This window comes from Phascolarctos cinereus, unplaced genomic scaffold (genome assembly GCF_003287225.1).
Source record: "Phascolarctos cinereus isolate Bilbo 61053 unplaced genomic scaffold, phaCin_HiC Scaffold_1;HRSCAF=81, whole genome shotgun sequence".
Taxonomy (NCBI): domain Eukaryota; kingdom Metazoa; phylum Chordata; class Mammalia; order Diprotodontia; family Phascolarctidae; genus Phascolarctos; species Phascolarctos cinereus.
Genome location: NW_027555514.1, coordinates 111,996,566 through 112,017,683, shown reverse-complemented (window position 1 = coordinate 112,017,683; position 21,118 = coordinate 111,996,566). Strand labels below are relative to the sequence as shown.

The 21,118-nt window shown below is 41.2% G+C and overlaps 1 protein-coding gene across 1 annotated transcript in view; it reads right to left on the bottom strand.

The window, feature by feature from the left end:
• Window positions 1–21,118, bottom strand: part of PLXNA4 (plexin A4) — a 677,812-nt gene that overhangs the window by 241,056 nt on the left and 415,638 nt on the right.

Here is a 21,118-nt window from a genome sequence, read left to right as displayed (position 1 = left end):
ATCTCCTATTCCGGCTAAGCCCTCCTTAAAAAGTTGGTAACAATCAGAACCTTGGCTAGGATTTTTTTTTTCCACCTGGGGGCAACACTGAAAACCACACCTGGGTCAAAGAGCATGAAATTTGACCTCAGTTGAGCAGGAAGGGGGAGGGAGGGAGAGCGAGAAGGGGGAGGGAGGGAGAGCGAGAAGGTGGGAAGGTGGGAGGGTGGGAGAGAGAGAGAGAGAGAAAGAAGAGAGAGAGAGAGAGAGAGAGAGAGAGAGAGAGAGAGAGAGAGAGAGAGAGAGAGAGAGAGAGAGAGAGAGAGAAAGAGAAGGACGAGGGTGAGTCAGGAAGAAGGTAGAAAAGAGGACAAAAATCACATTATTTGCACACAGATAGGCACCTATTTTAACTAATTATTTTGGCTAACTAGAAGCTAATCTCTGTGTGATAATTTGGTGTATGGGCCTGCCTCCCTCCACTCCACTCTAGTCATGGATGATTATAATATTAATGACAATCACATAGTTATGAACTTTGTAAATCTGCATAGTTAAGGATTTGCCAATGCACAAAGGCCTTTAAATACAATATTTCATTTTTTTCTTGCATCTACCTGTGAAGTAGGTAATGCAAGTATTATTATTTCTATTTTGCAGATGAGGAAATTGAAGTTTAAAGATATTATATCTTTATATAATATATCATATCTATTGATATGATATAAAGATATCAAGTTAAAGACTTGACTTCCCATCATAACAACATCAAGCATGATTATATACATCCCAGACTTTCCCTCAATAGGACTCTAAGGTCGATCCTAGCTCTAAATCTATGGTATTATGAGCCTTTGATTCTGGGCACAAATATAAAAACCGGGGTCTTTACATTCCATTGGTGGGGGAGGGAAAGAGAAAAAGGAAAAATGAGATGAGGAGGAAGAGAAAAGGGAAATGAATCATAGAAAAAGACTTCAACTATACAAGGGAGTAAATGTGGAAGAATAGGGAAAAAATAAAAAGAAAGAAAAGGGATAGGGAAGGAAATGAAGGGGGAAAGCAGGAGGAAAGATAGAAACTCCAATTTTGGCAGAAACAGAATAGCAATGCTAGTCAAATGTGAACAAGAAACTTTGCTTCCACTATTTAGTGACAAGCCCTAAGAATCCTGTCTGCTCAGCTTGGCATGTCCTTATCTGTAAGTGAGCTCTCAAATTCCTCCAGGTTGGGGTTCTCTAGAGGGTACTTGCTCTAGACAAAAGGTAAAGGGCACTTTAATGATCTGGACACCAGACTTCTCCAGGAGCTGTAGAACTAACTTACTCAGGATCAAGAGACTAAATACAAACTTTCTCCCTCCCCTCCAGCCAGACCTGTAGCCAGCTAACCTTTCAGCTAGGTCCCAGCGGGAGAGCTCTTAACCCCAGAGGGCACATTTTCAGAAGGTTAGCGGCAAGCAGAAATCAGAGGATCTAATAGAAACATGTTGGCAGCCAGTCAGTGTTCCCTTAACCTTTCCGCCCAGGATGTTCAATAGCCTGTTCAATAAACACAGCCCCTGGGCATCTCTGCATACCACAGAAATTATTTGGCCATAGATAGCATTACCCTAGGGGCACAAAAATGAGGTTCAATGGAGGCAGCTAGGTGGCATAATGGTTATAGAGCATTGGACTTGGAGTCTGGAAGACGAGTTCAAATCTTGTCTCTCTCATTTGTAAAATGAAAATAATAATAAATAGTAGAATAGTGCTTTTGTATGGATCCAATGAGATAACACATGTAAATCACTTTGTGAATCTTATTGTATTTGTATGTGTATATGTAATATATAACATAGTAATATATATGATATATACCTGCATATATCAATATAGATCTATTTTTCAATATTGATATTTATATAATTATCTGTCTATGCTATTACAAAGAGAGCTAAATGCTCTCAGATATGGACTCTGGTTACCTGAGCAGTTGGCAAAGGGGACATAAGAACCACCCCTCCCCAACTTATTATGGCTTCAGGGCCATGTCTAGTCTAGTTGCTGTAAGAGGGACTTAACTGTAGAAGTAGCCTTGACTCAGTTCATTTCACATGTCACATCATTACCACTAATACATTATAACCAAAGTCCACTGCAAAATCATGAAAACCTCTATTATGTTGTTCCTTCAATCAGGTATTTACAGCAATGCTGTCTATGGAACTAACTGCCCTGTGAGCTATTTCAGGAAGACTTGGTCATTAAGGGAAATTGTAGCTGTGGTGTGGCCACACTCAAGTTACAGGTATGTAGACAGGCTAATAGTCTCAGACACAAAAGTTTAGAGATGTAATTCAGTGCTTGTGGAAGAAAGGGAAAGGAGTGTGGGGAAGATATAACCTTAGATGGTTAATGAGGTAGACTTCAGTGGTTACCCTGGGAATAGAGTTGACAAGTTGTTTGAGACCACAAAAGCAGGGCTGAACTCAGTGCTAGGGTGATAACATGGTACAATAGGAAAAATGCTCCTTTTGCAGTCAGAGGCCCTTGCCCATATGATGCTGGGCAAATCACTTAACCTCTCTGAGCTACAGTTTCCATATTTGTAAAATGATAGGTTTGGAGTAGATGGCCTCTAAAAGTCCCTTCCAACTCTAAGATGAGCTGAGAAGGCTACCCCCTGCCTCCAGCAGAGCAGAGGGTTTCTATTGACAAAGTACAGGGGACAGCAGTTGGTGCGCAGGGGACTGTGAAGAGAGGTGATTCCATGTTTGTTTTTGTGTCCTCAGAATCTGTGCTAGTGCCAGGTGTACAGTAGGTGCTTAAAAAATTCTTGCTGGGCAGAAGAAACTTTCACCTGAAGTTGAATGGGGAGGAAGATGGGGACAGCCATAAAAGAACCCTCTTTTCCAAAGACTGAGAAAACTGAAGCAAAGAGCTCAATCTGGAAGAGGAATTTCAGTAATTCTAAACCTTTTCATGTGATGGACCCATTTGGCAATAAGCTGAAACCTATGGCCCCTTATCAGAATTAGGTACTTACATGCATAAAATAAAATGCCTTATATTATAAGGGAAACTGATTATACTGAAAGATGGTTATTAATTTTTTTTTAAAGTTCACAGACCCCTGGCTAAGAATCCCTGAAATAAACTAGCACAATAAATAAATTGAACAATGACCCCAGAGGCAGATCTAAGAAAGGAAAGATCAGCTTCTTACAAAAAGAATGAAAAGGGGAGAGTTTAGAAGATATTAATGAATACTTTAAACATGTGCCAAGGTAGTCAAATAACAGGAGGCTGTAAATCTGTTATTTACCTAAGCTATATGTGGTTTGTAACCTAAGCTTTTCTTGTCCAGAGGAATAAAGCTGAGGAGTTTTTAAAATGGTTCTGAAGGGCTACAATAGGGGAGGGGCATCTGGAAAGAAGTGGAAGGAGTGAATGAAAAAGCATTTATTAGCACTCCTTATATGCCAAACATTAGGAAAAGTACTTGGGATATAGTAATTATAACTAGCATTTGCATAGTACTTTAAGGTTAGCAAAGTGCTTTACATATATTTTCTCACTGGATCCTCACAACAACCGTATAAGTAGATATCCCCATTTTACAGATGAGGGAAATTGAGTTTGAGAGAGGTTAAATGACTTGCCCAGGGTCACACAGCTTTAAGTGTCTGCTTCAGGATTTGAAATCAGAACTTCTTGGCTCCAAGTCCAGATCTGTATCTAGGGATTCCAACAACAAAGACAATGTAGTGTCTGCCCTTAAGGAACTTACATTCCAATATAAATGAGTCCTAGTGGCCAGGAAAAGGCATTTTGGTTCTGAAAGTTACAGAGATAGGGAATGGAACCATAAGGGAGGATACTGACACATCCTTTCCAAGAGCAATGACAGAGTTGATATGACTATGATTCCTGAACTCGAGAAGGGGCACCATGTTGGAAAGAGTACACAACCTGTGGAAAGGAGTGTGTGTGTGTGTGGGGAGGGTTAGTAATGTGGCTGAGGCTTTCCTGAAATATCAACTCAAGAGAGGCAGTTAACAAAGGGGAGCAGGGTGGGGCAGGGCAGAATTTCTTGAGATGAAAAGGTTAATTATGTGGATCATAGGTCCATAGACTTAAAGGTAGAAGGGGCCTTAGAGACCATTGAGACTGACCTCTTCACTGTAAATATTAGGAAACTGAGGCTGAGAGAGGTTAAGTAACTCAGAGTTCTAGGATCAAAGTCTTCAGAAGAGAAATCTTTTGTTCCTATACCCAGGTAATGACAATGGAAAGTTACTTAGAGAAAAAAGGTAGATGGGGTCCAGACAGAATGCCTCCTATTTGAGGCCTGTATTGAAGATACCGGTTTCATCAAAATGGCATATTTGGGTTGTGATCTAGGCCAGTGACTCACATCTGGACCACTGCAGTCACTCCTTAGGCCTGGCTGCATAAATGGAATTGTAATTTTTTTTCCTATTTTGGAAATTAGTAAATGGCCCAAACAGCACCATCAAAGTGAGAGTGATGGGCTGTCTTTCATATAGAAAGACAATGTTTTTGACTTGTGTAAGTTGGGATAAGTCTGGGCGGTTCATTTGAATTCAATCATCTGCTTCTCCTTATATTACACATATTTTTAATGGCAAAAGTAGGGTAAAATCTGTGGCCATGAACAGATTCTTCTTTCATTCTTGGAAAGCTGCTCTTTCCATACAGTGAGAGGATAAGTAACTCGGAGTTCTAGGATCAAAGTCTTTGAAGGAGAAATCCTTTACTCTATACCCAGGCATGGGATTACCTGTCAACTTTTAGGCTTCAAAGAGGTGCTAGTATAGGTGGGAAACCCATTACCCAAGAGCTGGAGAAAGAAGACAGGGTACAAAGTCATTATGTCTCAACCCAGGTTTCCTGGGTTTCCTGGCCACTTGGTAACAGACACCAGCTCAGAGGGGAGAAGGAAAGGTAGGGGAGCTGTTGTGTGAGGTTGGAGCTTGATAAAATCATGGCATGACCTTGACCTTTTACAGCAAGGGAACCTGAGACCTTGATCTTTTTAGTGTCATGTCCTTAAGTCAAACCCAGAAAACACTGACCAAGCCTAACGAATCCATCTAGATCTGGGAAGACAGGTCTATTGAATTTTGAAATGCTCTATTTGATTTTGTCTTTTGTTGCCAGACCTGTGATGTTGCTGGCATAGAGAACTCCTGGTGAGGAAACTCCTTTTATCAAGCAGATCTATACCCACTCTGAAACTTAGAGAGTCTTAGAGAGTTGCCTGGGGGTACTGAGTTCAAGTAACTTACCTGGGGTCATAGAGCAAGGATGTATCAGAGGTACTGAATTGAAGTCCTGACTCTGAAGGGGCTTTCTATGGACTATGCCAGGCCACTTCTGCAATGTCAACATTTCTGATTCATTTCATTTTGTACTGGAAGTGTCTTCTCCAGTAGAGTCTAGAAAAGGGTTTGAAGAAGCAATCTAGCCTTGGGTGTCACATGACCATACTTCATTGGAATAGAGAGGCTAGAGAGAGTATACATTCCAGGGTAGAAAGAAACTAACCAGAAGCTTCCCCATCTGTTAAAGAATAGTCTACAGTATTCTTTGCAAAGCCCTGTTTAATAGCCATCTTAAAGTGAGTTTATTTGCATTTCCAAATTACTTAGTTTAAGCTAGGATCTTGGCAAGGTAGAAATTTCCCTGCTGTATCCTCTTACTACTGGGATTCCTTATACATATAGGGATTCCTATATATGTGTACATATAGAATGTATACATACATACACATATATATATGCATTCTATATGTAGAATATATATAGTCCCTCCTGTAGAACTACCATGTCATTACAATACATCACAGAGAAATGCGAAGGGAAATGAAATAAGTGTAGTAGAGCAGTGAGATTCCTAGCAATTCTGAGTTTATAGGGCATGGACTAATGGACATCTTGACAACTTCCTGGCTCAGACAGTGAGGGAAGACACCTCAGTTTATTTAGGGAGAGATAATAATAACAAAAATAATAATAATGAGCATTTAATTAGTGGCTTAAATGATTGATCCCATTTTCCAGATGAGGAAACTAAGACTCAGAGTGGTTAAATGCTCGTTGCCCAAGCTGAGTAATTAGAAAGCATAGAATTTGAACCTAGATCTTCCTGATTTCAATCTTTCTGATCCATTCTATCCATCACTATATTCAGATATTCTGGTAAATCTGACATATGGTGGTAGCATGAATTTGTAGTAATCTTTGGTCCCCAGACAGCTCACTCAATAGAGGTAATGAATCGCTAAACCCAACAGACCTCAATGGGATTAAAAAAAAATATTAAAGTTGACAGAAAGAATGTTACATTTATATTAAAGTAGTGTAAATTGTTTAAAAAGTTTTACATGGTTTATCTTAGTAAATGACATCTGTGTGATAAAATTGTGTTGTGGAAATATTTTAGCATATAGCAAAAAATGTTCAGCCTCAGCTTGTATGCATATTTGAGATTTACTACAAGGCTGATATGTACCTAGATGCTTCTATTTAGCAGTGTTCCACCTATGTTCCACCTTCGTGAGTATTCTGATAATCTGCCTCAAATTAATATGTAACCTTGAAACTACTATTATTCAATCAGTAATGCTTTTTATTTTCCAATAATAGTTTTAAATCTGCTACTAATCCCTCAATGTTAGACATGATTCTGCCATTTTGAAGTCCTACTTTGGTGCCCATATTGCACTTAATGAAATCATGAATTAGTAGGGTTTTTTTCCTTCTCTTCTTCCACTCTCCTGGATGGTGGTACAGCAGGAGAATATTTGGTGGTGGGAAGTAGATCCAAATAACTTGAATAATGCTCGGGGCTAGAAATCATTATGATTAAAAGATAATAGGGAGAAAATGGGGTAACTTGTCAACTTTTAGGCTCAAAAGAGGTGCTAATGCAGGTGGGAAACCCATCACCCAAGAGCTGGGGAGAAGACAGGGTACAAAATTACCATGTCTCAACCTAGTGCTGGTGACAAACACCAGCTCAGAGGTGAGAAGGAAAGGCATGAGAGCTGTTGTGTGAGACTGGATAAAATTATGGCAAGTGGGAGACTTTTTAGGGTGGATACCACATGGTGGTGGGGGGGGGTCACTTTAACTATATTTGGAAGGAAATACGTTTCATCAAAATGAGATTATTCTAAAATGTTACCTTCTCCATTACAGAGTTGGGATAGCACAAAAGCTTTTCCCCTGAAAAGGAATCTAAAGACAGTATCATTATGGAACAGTGAAGATGGAATAAATTAGAGGAATCTTTAGAATTGAAGAAAGGATTGGTATTGTCTTCAGAGAGCTTCAAGTTGGACAATAAGAATAAGACAAAGGTGGTTTCAGAGGAGCTATGGGAGGAATGACAAGTGAAAACCAGGTCTTAGGAGCTAGAGAGAGCTACAGTGCACTCAGGAAATCCATGAAATAATGCCTTCTGGGAACCCTAATGAATAATTGAGTCTATACAGGTCTATGTGAAAGGGCTGCTTACTGGGAAGCATCACTATTATTTATGAGTTGTGTTATGAATTCTATTTGTTTTCCTTTATATGTAAATAAGCTTTTTCATCCTTGAGTTTATGAACTGCATACCTACAAGGGGAATTTAATGACAACACATTGAGTAGTGTCATATAGTGAAGTCCTAGTATTTTGCTGGTGGTGGAAATTAGGCAGAAAGGTGAGAAATGTCCCCAAATGTACTTGGGTCCTGGGTGTCATATGAGAACCTTCTATACAAGGGTTACAATGGCATGCCATAATGCCAATTCATCTCAGAGTCCAAACCATATCTGAAATAGGAAACTGCTCCTTAACATCTTTATCAAATGGCCTCACAAACTCTACTTGAATAGAATAGTATATATTGTCACATTTCTAATTAACTCTCAGAAGTCTGGTTTACTGAAGGAGGGTCACAGAAAGCTTTTGTTCTTCAAACATCTCTTCAGGAGATTTCCTTAGGGAGGATCATTTCATATTCTACAGAGTATAGGACTTCTCTAACTTGCTACTGTTGTAACTCCTAGAATAAGAATCATATTTTGCTTTTTCTGTATCTTTCACAGTGAGTAGTTAATGAGTAAGAAAGAAAGGGAAATGGAAAGGAAGGGAGAAAAGGGAAATTGGAAGGAAGGAAGGAAGGAAGGAAGGAAGGAAGGAAGGAAGGAAGGAAGGAAGGAAGGAAGGAAGGAAGGAAGGAAGGAAGGAAGGAAGGAAAATATAAAAGAAGGATAAAAGGGAAAATGGGAAGGGAGGGAGAAAGGGAAGGAAGTGAGGGGGAGAAGGAGGAAAGAAGGGGAGGTGGAGAGAGGAGGGGGAAAGGGAAATGGTAGCAGTAGCCTGAGTCCCCTCTTTTCTTATACTCCAGAGTTTCCTCATCTGGAGCTAAGTGGAATATTACAGGTGGTTTGCTTTAAAATAGCACTTTAGATTGACCCAAAAACCATCGGGTCTTTGCCAACAAGTTGAAAGGAGATATGACTGTCAGAGCAATTGCTAGAGACAGATGCTTAATGGAGTTCAGGATTAGAGAGCTGCCAAAGCTTCTCTTCTAATGATTGGTCGATTGGATTCCTTGTCCTTCTCTCTTCCACACACCCACTGCTCTCCTCCTCCCTCCTTACAACAGCTTTTCTCCTTTTCCCATTGGAGCACTTTTGTTCCTGACAAGACAGAGTAGAAAGTGGAGGAGGTGGGGGAAGCTGTGGAATAGTGGGGACAAAAGATAAGGAAATCAATGGCTTGTTTTGTTGCTCTCCCTATGGCCTTTTCCATGGCTCTGGCAACTTCACATGATCAATCTAGCTTAACTCAGACCTATTAAAAATCCACTCCAAGAGGAAAGGAGGACCTAAAAGGGGCCTTAGACATAGTTTAGCCATAATTTCATTTTACATAAAAGGAAACTGACCACCAGATAGGTGAAATGAATTGCCTGAGGTCATACCAGTAGAAAGAAGATTGAAGATTTAAGTGTAATAGGGGTGATAAAGCTAGGCATACTCTTGGATCATTTCTGGTACAACCAGAGACACTTGGTTGTTCCCTTGATGCAGGCATTGTGGTTGGGGTGGGGAATGAAAGCATTGTACAAAAAAGGAGATTGGCTATTGAGTCAGGAAGAACTAACTGCCCAATCAGTAGGCTTGAAAGGAGAAATAATTTCCGTTGTTCTTCTCTCATTGAGGGTATCACTTGGGATTCCGACAGTTCTCCCTTGTACTTGTATAACAAGGAGATGGAGGGTGGGATGGGATTTCACAGAATCACAAAATTTCAGAACTAAGTGGCCATCTACTATTAGCCTTGCCCAAAAGACTCCCCATTATAACATAGCAATCTCTGCTTGAAGACCTTAAAGTAGGGGAAGCCCCACCAACTCTGGAGGAAACTTATTCTAATTTTGGACATCTCTAGTGAGGAGGAAGTTTTTCCTCACATCCAGCCTGAATTGGGTTCTTTTTACCTTTTACCCATTGTTTCTTGTTTGGCCCTCTATGGCCAAACAGAGAAGTCTAATTCTTCCCCCCATATAACAGCCCTTCGAATATTTGAATACAAACATCCTGTGTCCCCTTCCCCTCCTAGTCTTTTATCCAGGCTAAACAGGCCCAGTTCTTCCAACTAATCCTTATGTAATGGACTCCCAGCCCTTCATTATTCTGGTTGCAGTCCTGGAGACCCTCCCCACCTTGTCAATGTCCTTCTTACGTCATGGTGTCCAGAATTGAACATGATATTCTAGATGAGGTCCAACAACCATGAAGTACAGTGGGATCATCTCCCTCTTGTCCCTGAAAGATATGTCCCTCTTCACGTATCTCAGGTTTGCATCAGCTTTTTGGGGCTGCCACATCACACTTCTGACTTATATTGTTTGTAATTCACTAAAAAAAACCCTGGATCTTTTTCAAAATAACTGCCTCCCCATGTTATATTTGTGGAGTTGATTTTTTTTTGTACTCAAGTACAAAGAACCCCCCAAATCTTTGCATTATCCTTGTTGAATTGTATGATATTAGATTCATCCCAATGCTTTAGCTAGGCTGTTCTCAAACTCCTTGGGGTCTCCAAGATCTTTTCAAGGGGTCCACGAGGTCAAAACAATTTTATAAAAATATGAATATATTATTTGCCTATTATGATACTCTTCCCTTTTTCAAGTAAATTTCTGTGTGAGGCTGGGTTTTCTTCACAGACTTGAGTCAAAACAACATATCGCAATACATTGAATGCAGAAGCAGATATGAGAATTTATCTGTCTTCTATTAAACCAGGCATTAAAGAGATTTGCAAAAATATATAAAAATGTCAGCCTTCTCATTAATTTTTTTTTGAAAATGTAATTGTTTTCCTTTTAAAATCATGTTAATATACAGTGGTTTGTTATTATTGTTTTAAAAATGAATCAATAACTAAATTTTATCAATTTTAATTTCTAACATGGTAAACATCCATATAAAAAAAGCCATTTGGGGTCCTTGATAATTTTTTAAAGTGTATTGGGATCCTTCGACCAAAGACTTTGAGAATTGCTGTGTTAGCCCATCAGGATATATTTGTGGATCATGACTCTTTCTTCGCTATGTTAGCGACTCTTCCCAATTCTGTGTCATCTTCAGATTTACTGACCATCTCCCTCTATGCCTTTATCCAAGTTATTGACAAAAATGTTAAACAGTTTATGGCCAAGCACAGATCCCAGGAGCACGCACTCCACTGGTGATATACTGTCATATTAACATTGAACTATTAGCAGCTGCTCTTTGAGTCCATCTGAACAATTCTGTATCTATTGGATATGTTTCCATCTTTTCCACAAGAATAGTATGAGATACTTTATCAAAAGCTGAGTGCATGCTCAGCCACATCAACCCTTTAACATACATAAAGAAGAAAAAGCAACAAATCTCAATCTTCCTTTAAATTCCTTCAAGAGGGACCATAAGGTGTCCCTGAAAAGGATTTGTTTTGAAAGCAAAATATGGCCAGGATGAGCAGGAGGCCAGGATTTTCTTCTGGAAAATAATGCTAATAGGTATGCAAGAAGCCTTTATTCCATGAGGAAGCTGCAATTAAACTCCAGGGGATTGAAAAGGGACTCAAGTTTACCTTTGGTGCCCTCTCCTTCCCACATCTGTGACTTTCTCCTTTTCAATAACCCTCTACCCCCACAAAGCCCCAGGACTTTCAAATTCTTCCAGCATCTTCTAAGTTAGTTACACTTGGATTAGATGATCTCTAAGATACTGAAAGCTGAAAGTGTGTAAAAAGCTGTTGTTGTCTTAACACACTACCCACCTCTCTGCATTTTATAGTAGGCCTGGGGAAGAGGGCAAATGAATGAATCCAAAATGATAGACTCTAAGACATTAGTGAGAAAGCTATCTGGGAGTAGGTTAAGTCTTCCTTGCTACCCCTTTAGATCACAGACTTAGGCCAAGCCAGGATCACTCCACTTACCAGGAAGACCAGCCCTGACCTGAAAAATAAGAATTAAAGATACTAGCAAGAGCAGGTTGGTAGGGAGACTCAAAGCTATGGCATATGAGGAGCAATTAAAGGAACAGTGGATGGTTAGCCTGAAGAAGAAAAGGACTAGAGGGTATATGAAAGCGGTCTTCAAGTAATTGAAGGGAGATCATGTGAAAGAAGACTAGCGGTCATCTGGCCTCAACTCAAAGACCTCCGGGGACAAGGAACTCACCAACTACCATTCAACTTTTAAGCAGATTCAGTTATTGTGGGGTCTTTAGTTATAATAAGGCAGCTGGACGGTGTAGTGGATAGAGTGCAGGGCCTGGACTTAGGATGACTCATTTTCCCAAGCTGAAATCTAGGGTCAAGCACTTCCTAGTTGTGTGACCCTGGGCAAGTCACTTAGCCCTGTTAGCCTCAGTTTCTTCATCTGTAAAACGAGCTGGAGAAGGAAATGGCAAACCACTCCAGCAGCTTTGCCAAGAAAACCCCAAATGGCATCACAAAGAATTAGACACGACTGAAATAACTCAACAACAATAACAAAGTTATACTGAGATGAAGTCTTCCTCTGCAACTTCTACCCGTTGTTTCTAATTCAGATCCCTGCCACTAAGCAAAAGAAGTTTAATCCCTCTTCCTATGAGGTCTTTCCAGCTCATAGTCTGTGATTCTCAGCAGTTTCTTCCCTGCTTTTTTCAGTAGCTGAAGATGTTCTGAATAGTCCTCAACATAGGTAGCACCATGGACAAAGACCTTCTGGCCGTGGCATACAAGGAAAGTCATGGCCAACTGCTGCAGTAGAACCCTGCGAGTCAGGAAGGAGCCCTGGCTTCTTACTTCCATGTCTAGCTTTGATACTCTATACTTACTGGACAAAGGCTGTCCCAGCTCTGTGACTCTATTTCCATATTGGAGAAATGAGGGACAGTTAACTTTCCTTCCAACTCCTTCATACCCTGTAGCTCAAATTACAAGATTATGTGTTGCATATAAACTGAAATAGGCTCTTCATCTAGAAAGGTTTGTGAATGGAAAGAAGGGAAAGAGAAAGAGAATAAGCATTTATTAAGCACCCACGGTGTGCCAGGCACTGTGCTAAGCGCTTTACAAATATCTCACTTGATCTTCACACCAACTCTGGGAAATAGGTGTTGTAATTATCCCTCTTCTAAAGTTGAGGAGACTGAAGCAAAAGAGAAGTTAGTCAAATGACTTGTCCAGGGTCACCCAGCTCATAAGGGTCTGAGGTTGAATTGGAACTTAGGTCTTCCTTACATCAGACCCAGCTGACAGCATGGTAAGTAGACAGAGTACTAGACTGAGAGTCTGTGCTACTCCTGGCTTCAATTATATTCAAGAACTATTAAGTACCTGCTACAGGAAAAGCAACATCACATATGGTATAATGGATAAAGTACTGATTTTGGAGTCAGAAAGTTCTAGGTTCAAATCCCAATTATGATACGTTAGCTGAGTGACCACGAGCAAGTCTCTCTGAGGCTCTGTCATGAAGTCGTTTAAACTGTATATAGCGTGATTTTCTACACTAATGAAATCACAACTTCTTAACCAATAGATACCCGTGAAAGACATTACACTGGGTAATGGGATATGTCACTAAATAGCTGTAGGAACTTGGGCAAATTACTTCATCTTTCTTGGCCTCAGTTTACCTTTTCTTGGGAAGTGAGGAGGCTGGACAAGAGGATTTCTACTGACTCATCCAACTCTGACATTCTGAGACCATGACTAGTCTAGACACTAGACTTTCACTGACTATGGGACAAACTTTCTTTCTTCTGATTCCCGTATCTGACTCTGCAGTCACAAAATGGAGACTCATTCTTCCTCATTGAGCAAAACAAGAAGAAAAAAGCATCCTAATAATTACATGTTAGAATCTTGGGGATCAGCTCAGATGAATGCAGAGGCCGCCTCCTCCTCCTCCACCACCACCACCACCTCCCGAATGGAATCAGGTAGAATGTGACCATGGCTTTTGTCTTCATTTGAACGCCTTAGGTAGCTCTGCTTTCTGTCACTCACTGCCCAAGACATTTCCCAAGAATGATCAGAGACAGTCCAGGCAAAGTGCAAGAAGCAACCATCCAAATGGGGTTGTCATGGTGCCAGCCATCCCAATGCAAACTGGAACCAACAGCTTAGTCCCCTTTGGGAGCAGATAAGTGTGATGGAGAGTCAGCTGTGTCACCATCAAATGTACCTCACACTGGGGGGTGTGCCTAGGGACCCAGTGACTGCCTGAGAATCAGAAGCACTTTCTGGGATTCATTTATTGGAGTCAGACACCTTGAGTACTACAGCAGTACTTTATATAAAGTTGGTCTCCAGGGAACTCTGAGAACTTTAGGCTCATCTCATAGCACTGCCTCTCACAACGTCACTGACACCTGTGCTTTATAGACACGTAGGATACTAAGAAACCCAGAAGGGAGGAACTTGTTCAAAGGCCATGGAAATAAACAGTGTCAATTACATAAATAAAAATTTAATGTAGGGATCCCAGATCCCGATGCAGTATAAGTCTTCTCTGGGACATAATAAGGCCGTCTAGTCTGCCCTTTTGTTAGCACAGCGGGAAAAGCAATGCATTTGGTCCATGGAGGTAAGAGGGGAGCAGATGGAGTCATTTCACTGAGAATGCTGGCATTTCCAACCTCACTGCAGCTGCTTTCAGCCAGAGGATTTAGGGAGAGAAAGCAATGTTAGAATTTGCTGCTAAATGAAATTAGCTCACAGAACCCTGCTATTGCTATGTTTTTTGGGAGGAAGGGGAAGAGTTAGAGAGTACTCTGGTACATAGTGGAGAAGCTGTATTGTGGTAGTTGAGGGCATGTGGAACGCTTTTCTTTTGCTGTCTGTGTGCCTGTTGGTCAATTGGCCAGCTCAAGAAAGTGGCCAGAAGAGTGATAGAACAATGACTCTGGTCACACTACTCTCGCATAAGGAAGAGGTTTTGATGAATCCATTATCCTAGCTTTAGTGGAAAACAGGTACCTATAAAGACTCTCTCTCATCTTTTAATGGGGTGCCTGGTCAGTTCTATGGTTTTCAATCGAATACTATTTATACTCAAATGCATCTGTAATTTCATTGATTCGCATATTCCCCCCATAGATGGAAACACATCTATACCTGCCCATCCTGTGCTCTATTTCCCAAGGCCTCCCATATGTTCACCGCAAAGGGTCTGACCAGTGCTCTCTGGGAGACTTCCTTATTTCCTTCTGACACTTCAAAGATATAGTGCATCACCTGGGTTCCCCACTATTACTCCTCACTTTTGCTATTTGGAAATCTTCAAATCATATATCTTTTCCTGATTATATCCATAACTTCAGCTCATGTTTGAAGTCCCTTATTTATTAAACATTGCAATCTGCTTATACCCAGCAAATACTTTGGCATTGCCCACACAGTGGTATCCATTTTTAATTCCTCAGAGGCTGAAGTGTTCTGTCATGGCCAGTCATATAACTACATAATATTGGTATTAAAAATATGGTCCTTTGTTTATGGGAGAAGTTTGGGACAATTACAGGGGTGTTGAAATTTCCTGAAAGCAATCCACTCTCTTTCTGGGCCCAACACATCTATTTGTATAGTGCATAAACACACACACACACACACACACACACACACACACACACAAGCAAATGGATAAGTTCTAGAGGTTGTACAACTAAGTCCATATCGTAAGAATATTAATATTAGAACTACTAAGAAATAACATTTATAATAATGTTTTAAGGGGCATCTAGGACACTCAGTGGATAGAGTGCCAGGCCTAGCCTCAGGAGGACCTGAGTTCAAATCCAGCCTCAGGTACTTACTAGCTGTGTGGCCCTGGGCAAGTCACTTAACCGTTTGCCTCAGTTTCCTCATCTGTAAAAAGAACTGGAGAAAGAAACGGCAAACCACTCCAGTATCTTTGCCAAGAAAACCCCAAATGGAGTCATGAAGAGTTGGACACAACAGTATAACATGCTTTATCAGTTATGAAGGACTTTTCTCACAGCCCTTTTGAGGTAGCCAGCCAAGCGGCACTATCTAGGGGAAAAGCTTTGGATTTGGAGTAGGAGGACTTGGTTTCAAATCTGCCTCTATCACTTAACTTAGGAGACCTTCAGCAAGTCTCAACTTCTTTGGGCTTCAGGTCCTCAGTTGTAAAACGAGGAACTGAATCAATATCAGAAATTCTCAAAGTATGGTCCAGGGAGCACTGAAGGTCTCCAAGACCCTGTCAGGAGGTCCATGAGTTCAAAACTATTTCACAATGATACAAAGATTTTAAATTTCTAATACAGTAAATATCAGTAAATATAACCCATACAAACAAAAGCTCTTTGAGGAGGGTGGAATTCCTTAATAATTTTTAATGGTGTAAGGAGGTTCCTATTGAGAACAGTTGGTCTAGGTAGGCTCTAAATTTTCTTCTAGCTTTAAATCTATGATCCTATAGATGCAGAAACTGATTTCTAGATAATTTACATGGTTCTAGATAAACTGTGTCGCACTTTAGAGCTAGAACTTCAACTTGGTTCCCCTGCATCCAAATCTGACTAAGTGTAGCTGGTTCAGTCTTCTCCTGCTTTCCCCCGAGACTAAGGTGTGTACGCTGGACCAACTCCAAACCCAATCCCCATAGCTCCCAGCAGCCTCTGCCTCCATAGTAAACAGTTAGGGCTAAGGAGTAGCTACCCATTGGCTTCTACCCTTGGTGCCAAGAGACAGGCTGTAACTTCCTCTAGGACAGATGTGCCCTGAAAATACTTATATCTGTGAGGAAAGCTATTGCTCACTGTGAGGGTAAGAAAAAGGAATAAGGGGAGATGATAAAGGTAGCAGCCACCCCAGTCTCACCTCAAAGAGGAGAGCATCATGTCTCCAAGGCAGAAACACGTATTTGAGAACCTACTCGTCAGGAAGAGGGAGATGGGCGCGTAGAATGTTTCTGGTGCTGTGATTGCGCCTAGTCCCTGCTCCTTCAGCTGGGCATCACAAGCAGGGGCAGGCTTGGCTCGGGTTTGGGAGCCCTCCTTTTCCTGTGATGACATGGCACTCTGAGGTACCAGTAAGACTGCTACCATCCCCCCACCTCATCTTCACCTTTACCTCCCCCAGTGACATTTTTTTTCTCTTCTCACTTCCCTGATATCTGTTCGGCAGGGTTTTTTATCAGAGGGCTTTTGATGAATATTGACATCTCCTGGGAGTATGGGGAGTTTTGGCAAATGCACACATAGGTGCACCCACACAAAGCAGAGAGGCTGACGAAGACACAGACAAACAGAAAGGGAGAAGAAAGTGCACGCTCAGAAATAGACATTAAGAGGCAGGATTTAAAACTTTTTAAAAAAGAGATGCATGCTTTGTACTGGTACAAAGAGACAAAGCTACACCTATGGCTAGCAACACACACACACACACACACACACACACACACACACACACACACTGCTCTTCCATCAAAATCAGCTCTGTAGCTACCTTCTATGAGGAAGTTTCCTGATTCCCCTATACTAGGGGCTCTTACATGTATGTGTGTATGTGTGCATGTGTATATTTGTGTGTATATGTATACGTGTATATGCATATACATATGCATACATACATATAACAGCATAGTTTCTCCTATTATCCTCACCTTCCCAGAGAGCTATCCCATATTACAAATAGTATTTTTAAGACAAAAGAAGGGAAATAAATCAGTATAACTAGTCAGTACTTTGAAAAAAAATCTGAAAATGTATGCATTGTTCAACACTTGTGGACTCTCTACCTATCTCAAGGAGTTGGATGGCGTTTTTAACCTTTTGTGTGTGGCATGAACCCCTTGGGCAGTCTATGGACCCCTTCTTAGAATCATGTTTTTAGATAACTGGCATAAGTGGTATGTGAGTGTGTGTGTGTGTGTGTATATATATATATATATATATATATATATATATACTTGTGTGTGTATACATGTATATGTATATATGTACTCATGTATGTATGTTGTTTCCCCTTGATGGTGTGCTGGAGCCAGTCCTAACTGGCTGGAATTGATCGCCAAATTTTCAGTGTGAACATTCACATGTCTGAAATAAGCAAAGCTTTATGTCAGGACTTGATTTATTGTTTTGTTATTGATCTGGAATTAAGAACGTGATGGAGAAAACATGAATAATGCCAACTAAACTTAAAAATGTGCCAGCCTGGCTGTTAAAACATTTACCAACACTGCTTCCCCCATCGAATACAAGTTCCTTGAAGGATGGGATTATTTTGTCTTTGTCCTTGTAATGCCAGCCCCTGACATAGTGCCTAACCCTTGTTTGCTGGGTTCCAATTCAGCCTCAGACACTTGTGTGACCCCAGGCAAGTCAATTAATCTGTCTTGACTCAATTTCCTCTTTTGTAAAAGGGGGATAATAACAGCAGCTCTCTATCAGGGTTGTTGGGAGGATAAAACAAGATGGCAAATGTAAATCTGAAAATGTCATATGAATGCTATTATTATTAACCAACTAGAAGCAATGTGCCATAGTGGGAAGAACAACAGCTCTGGAGCCAGAGGACCCAGGTTCAAGTCTTGGCTCTGAAGCTGACCATGTGTATGACTATGAGCAGGTGAGGGTGCTGGTGATACAGTGGATAGAATGCTGAACTTACAATCAGGATGAACTGAGTTCAAATCCTGCCTTGGACATGGGGGATAACAATGATACCTATCTCCCAGATCGTTGTGACGATCGAATGAAATACTCTTTGTAAAATACTTAGCACATAGTGGGTGCTATATAGATGCTTTTTGTTGTTCAGTTGTTTCTGACTCTTTATGACCCCATTTGGGGCTTTTTTGGCAAATATACTGGAGTGGTGGTTATTTCCTCCTCCAACTCATTTTACAGATGAAGAAACTGAGGCAAGCAGGGTTAAGTGACTTGCCCAGAGTCATATAGCTAGTAAGTGTCTGGGGTTGGATTTGAACTCAGGAAGAGAAGTCTTCCTGATTCCAGGCCCAGTACTCTATCCACTGTGCCACCTAGCTGCCTATATAAATGCTACCTATATCATCATCATTATCTTACAGGCACTGGGGCACCACTAACAATTTTTGATCAGAGAAATAACATAGATAAAGCTCTTAAAAACCTTATAGCTAAATATGCTAACTATTTATTATTCCCAGAAATTCCCAGAAATTTGATTTCCTCATCTGCAAAATGAAGAGGTTGAGCTAGAGATGGCTTCTAAGCTCCCTTGTCCCTTTAGTCTATGCCTCTATCATTGACAGATGCTGAAACTTCCACCAACAGAAAGTAGCCTCCTCAGATCAAGGGACTACTTTTCCTTTTCTTTGCACCTCTTGCACTTGGCAGAGCTCTGCACACAAGAGGTGCTTAATTAATGCTTACTGAATTAAACTGAAAGTAGGTTGACATAAAACCATGCAAATTGACAGAAGCACAGTAGTATCTTCACAGAGAGCTACTTCTTAATAATGGGTGCATGCACACACATATTCTTGAGTCATTTCTGCAATGTCACTCTTTCTCCTTGCTCCCCACTGTCATTATCCTATTCTACTCCCCCAATTTTTGCAATCATAGAGCTGGCATCTTCCAGGCTTTAGAAGTTGGGAGTCTGAGCCCCAGAATACAGTCAAATCAAATGGAAAGGAAATAATACTGCAATAGTCTTTCCTGAGCCCCATTCTGGAAGGCCTTCTGGGTCCAGGACCCATTTGGCCTAGGGCATAAGATGAGGTCCAAAACATTTCACCTATTTGCCAAGGCCTTCTTGGTAAACCCCAGGCTACGAGGAGAGCAGTAACTGGTCAGTCATTGCAATGGCGTTCAGCAGAAGTCAGACGGTCAGGAGAGACCAGCTCCAGTTTGTTAAAGAGATAGGTAGGAGAGGACTAGCAGCCTCAACCTCCCTAGGCTAGTCAGCCACTCAGGAGGAAAGTTTCCTACACCCAGAGGCAACAAACTGTAGTTTGCTGAGTTGCTGACTCTCTCAAAATAATCTCTGTCTCAGCACAATGTACAGGCCTGCTATCTCGATTTAACTCTGAGGATACCAGCAACAAAAAACCTGCCTAAGAAATCTAAGTCTTACTTGGAAGACAAGTCATTTGATGGTGAAGGCCAGGGAAGAGAATTTAAGGGGTGAGAGCGCAAAGGAATGGTATGGAGGTATGGGAGTACATGTATGTGCACATTTACACAAATGTGCATGAATGCACACATGTTGCTATAACTTTATGGGATCATAGGGGCCCTTCAAGGCCATCAAGCCTAACTCCCCCTCATTTTACAAAGGAGGAAACTGAGGTCGAGACATTAAGAGATTTGCCCAGGGTTGCACAAGCTAGTAAGTTTCTAAACAGGATTTGATCACTGATCTTCTTGATGGAAAATAAAGTAAAGGGAAGAAAAGGAAGTAGAAGGGAAGAGACATGAAGGGAAGGGAAGGGAAGGGAAGGGAAGGGAAGGGAAGGGAAGGGAAGGGAAGGGAAGGGAAGGGAAGGGAAGGGAAGGGAAGGGAAGGGAAGGGAAGGGAAGGGATGAGAGGGGAGGAAGAAAGAAAATCAAAATGCTTATGCTTCACATAAGGAGGAACCCACAATGACTTCACTTCAGCTCAGCTATTTCAGTGAACACCAAGCTCTACTTTAGTTAATATTTCATCATCTAACTAACTGAATTATAATGGGAAAGAAGAGGCAATAATGGTCAATATCAGCTGAGGATCATTGGCCTAGGTTCATGAGAAAGAGTCCCTCAGTCCTTGGAGGAACAATTTTCTTCTACATAGCTTGTGCTCTGTAGTCTTGACTTTGATTTCATTGTATAATACATGGTTCCTTGAGCCTAGTCTGATTAATTGAATGGCATTCCTGATCATGGGTCTCTTGCCACATTCTGGTAAAGGATCTGGCTTCACCTTGATAAAACTCCAATGCTTTGCCCTCCTTGTTTTCTCCTAGTTATGCTCCTCACACCCTATTGTTCTTAATGGCATCTTGACCAGACCTGAACTTGAACTCCAAGTGTCCTGCCTTCCCTCTAGCTTCCATCAGCTATCAGCTAAACTGAGGGAGATCAGGCACTAAGAGGGAAGCTAAATGGGCTATGGGTAAAGTCATAATGGGGGTCAGAGTGGGTTCCCTGTGGAATGGGCATATTCACACTAACAATTGCTATTGGCCTTGAGGAAAAAAGTGGACCATGCTGAGACTTCTGAGTCTCTTGTGGGAGAAAACCATGTTAAGAACTTTGTAATGATTCATGTCTGCCATCTTAAGGAGTCCGTTAAAGAGTTCTATTCCCTGGTTCAGAAACACTGGCCCTGAGGGAAGACCTCAGAAGAACCTGAGGTCATCAGTGATCTGTATTCTTTTCAAGTGAGTTCATAACATTAAAAAGATCCACTCCCATCACTTATCAGAGGTGAGCAGGAAACTGTTGCCAGGTTGAAGACTAGATCTCAGGCACCCTGGTTCCCATAGCAGAAAGCAACCCTCTAGACCCAGCTCCAGGTCACTTCCAAGGCCCAAGGGCCTCAGCTGGGTGGTCACAATGGGTCCCAGTGTGACTGGAAGCA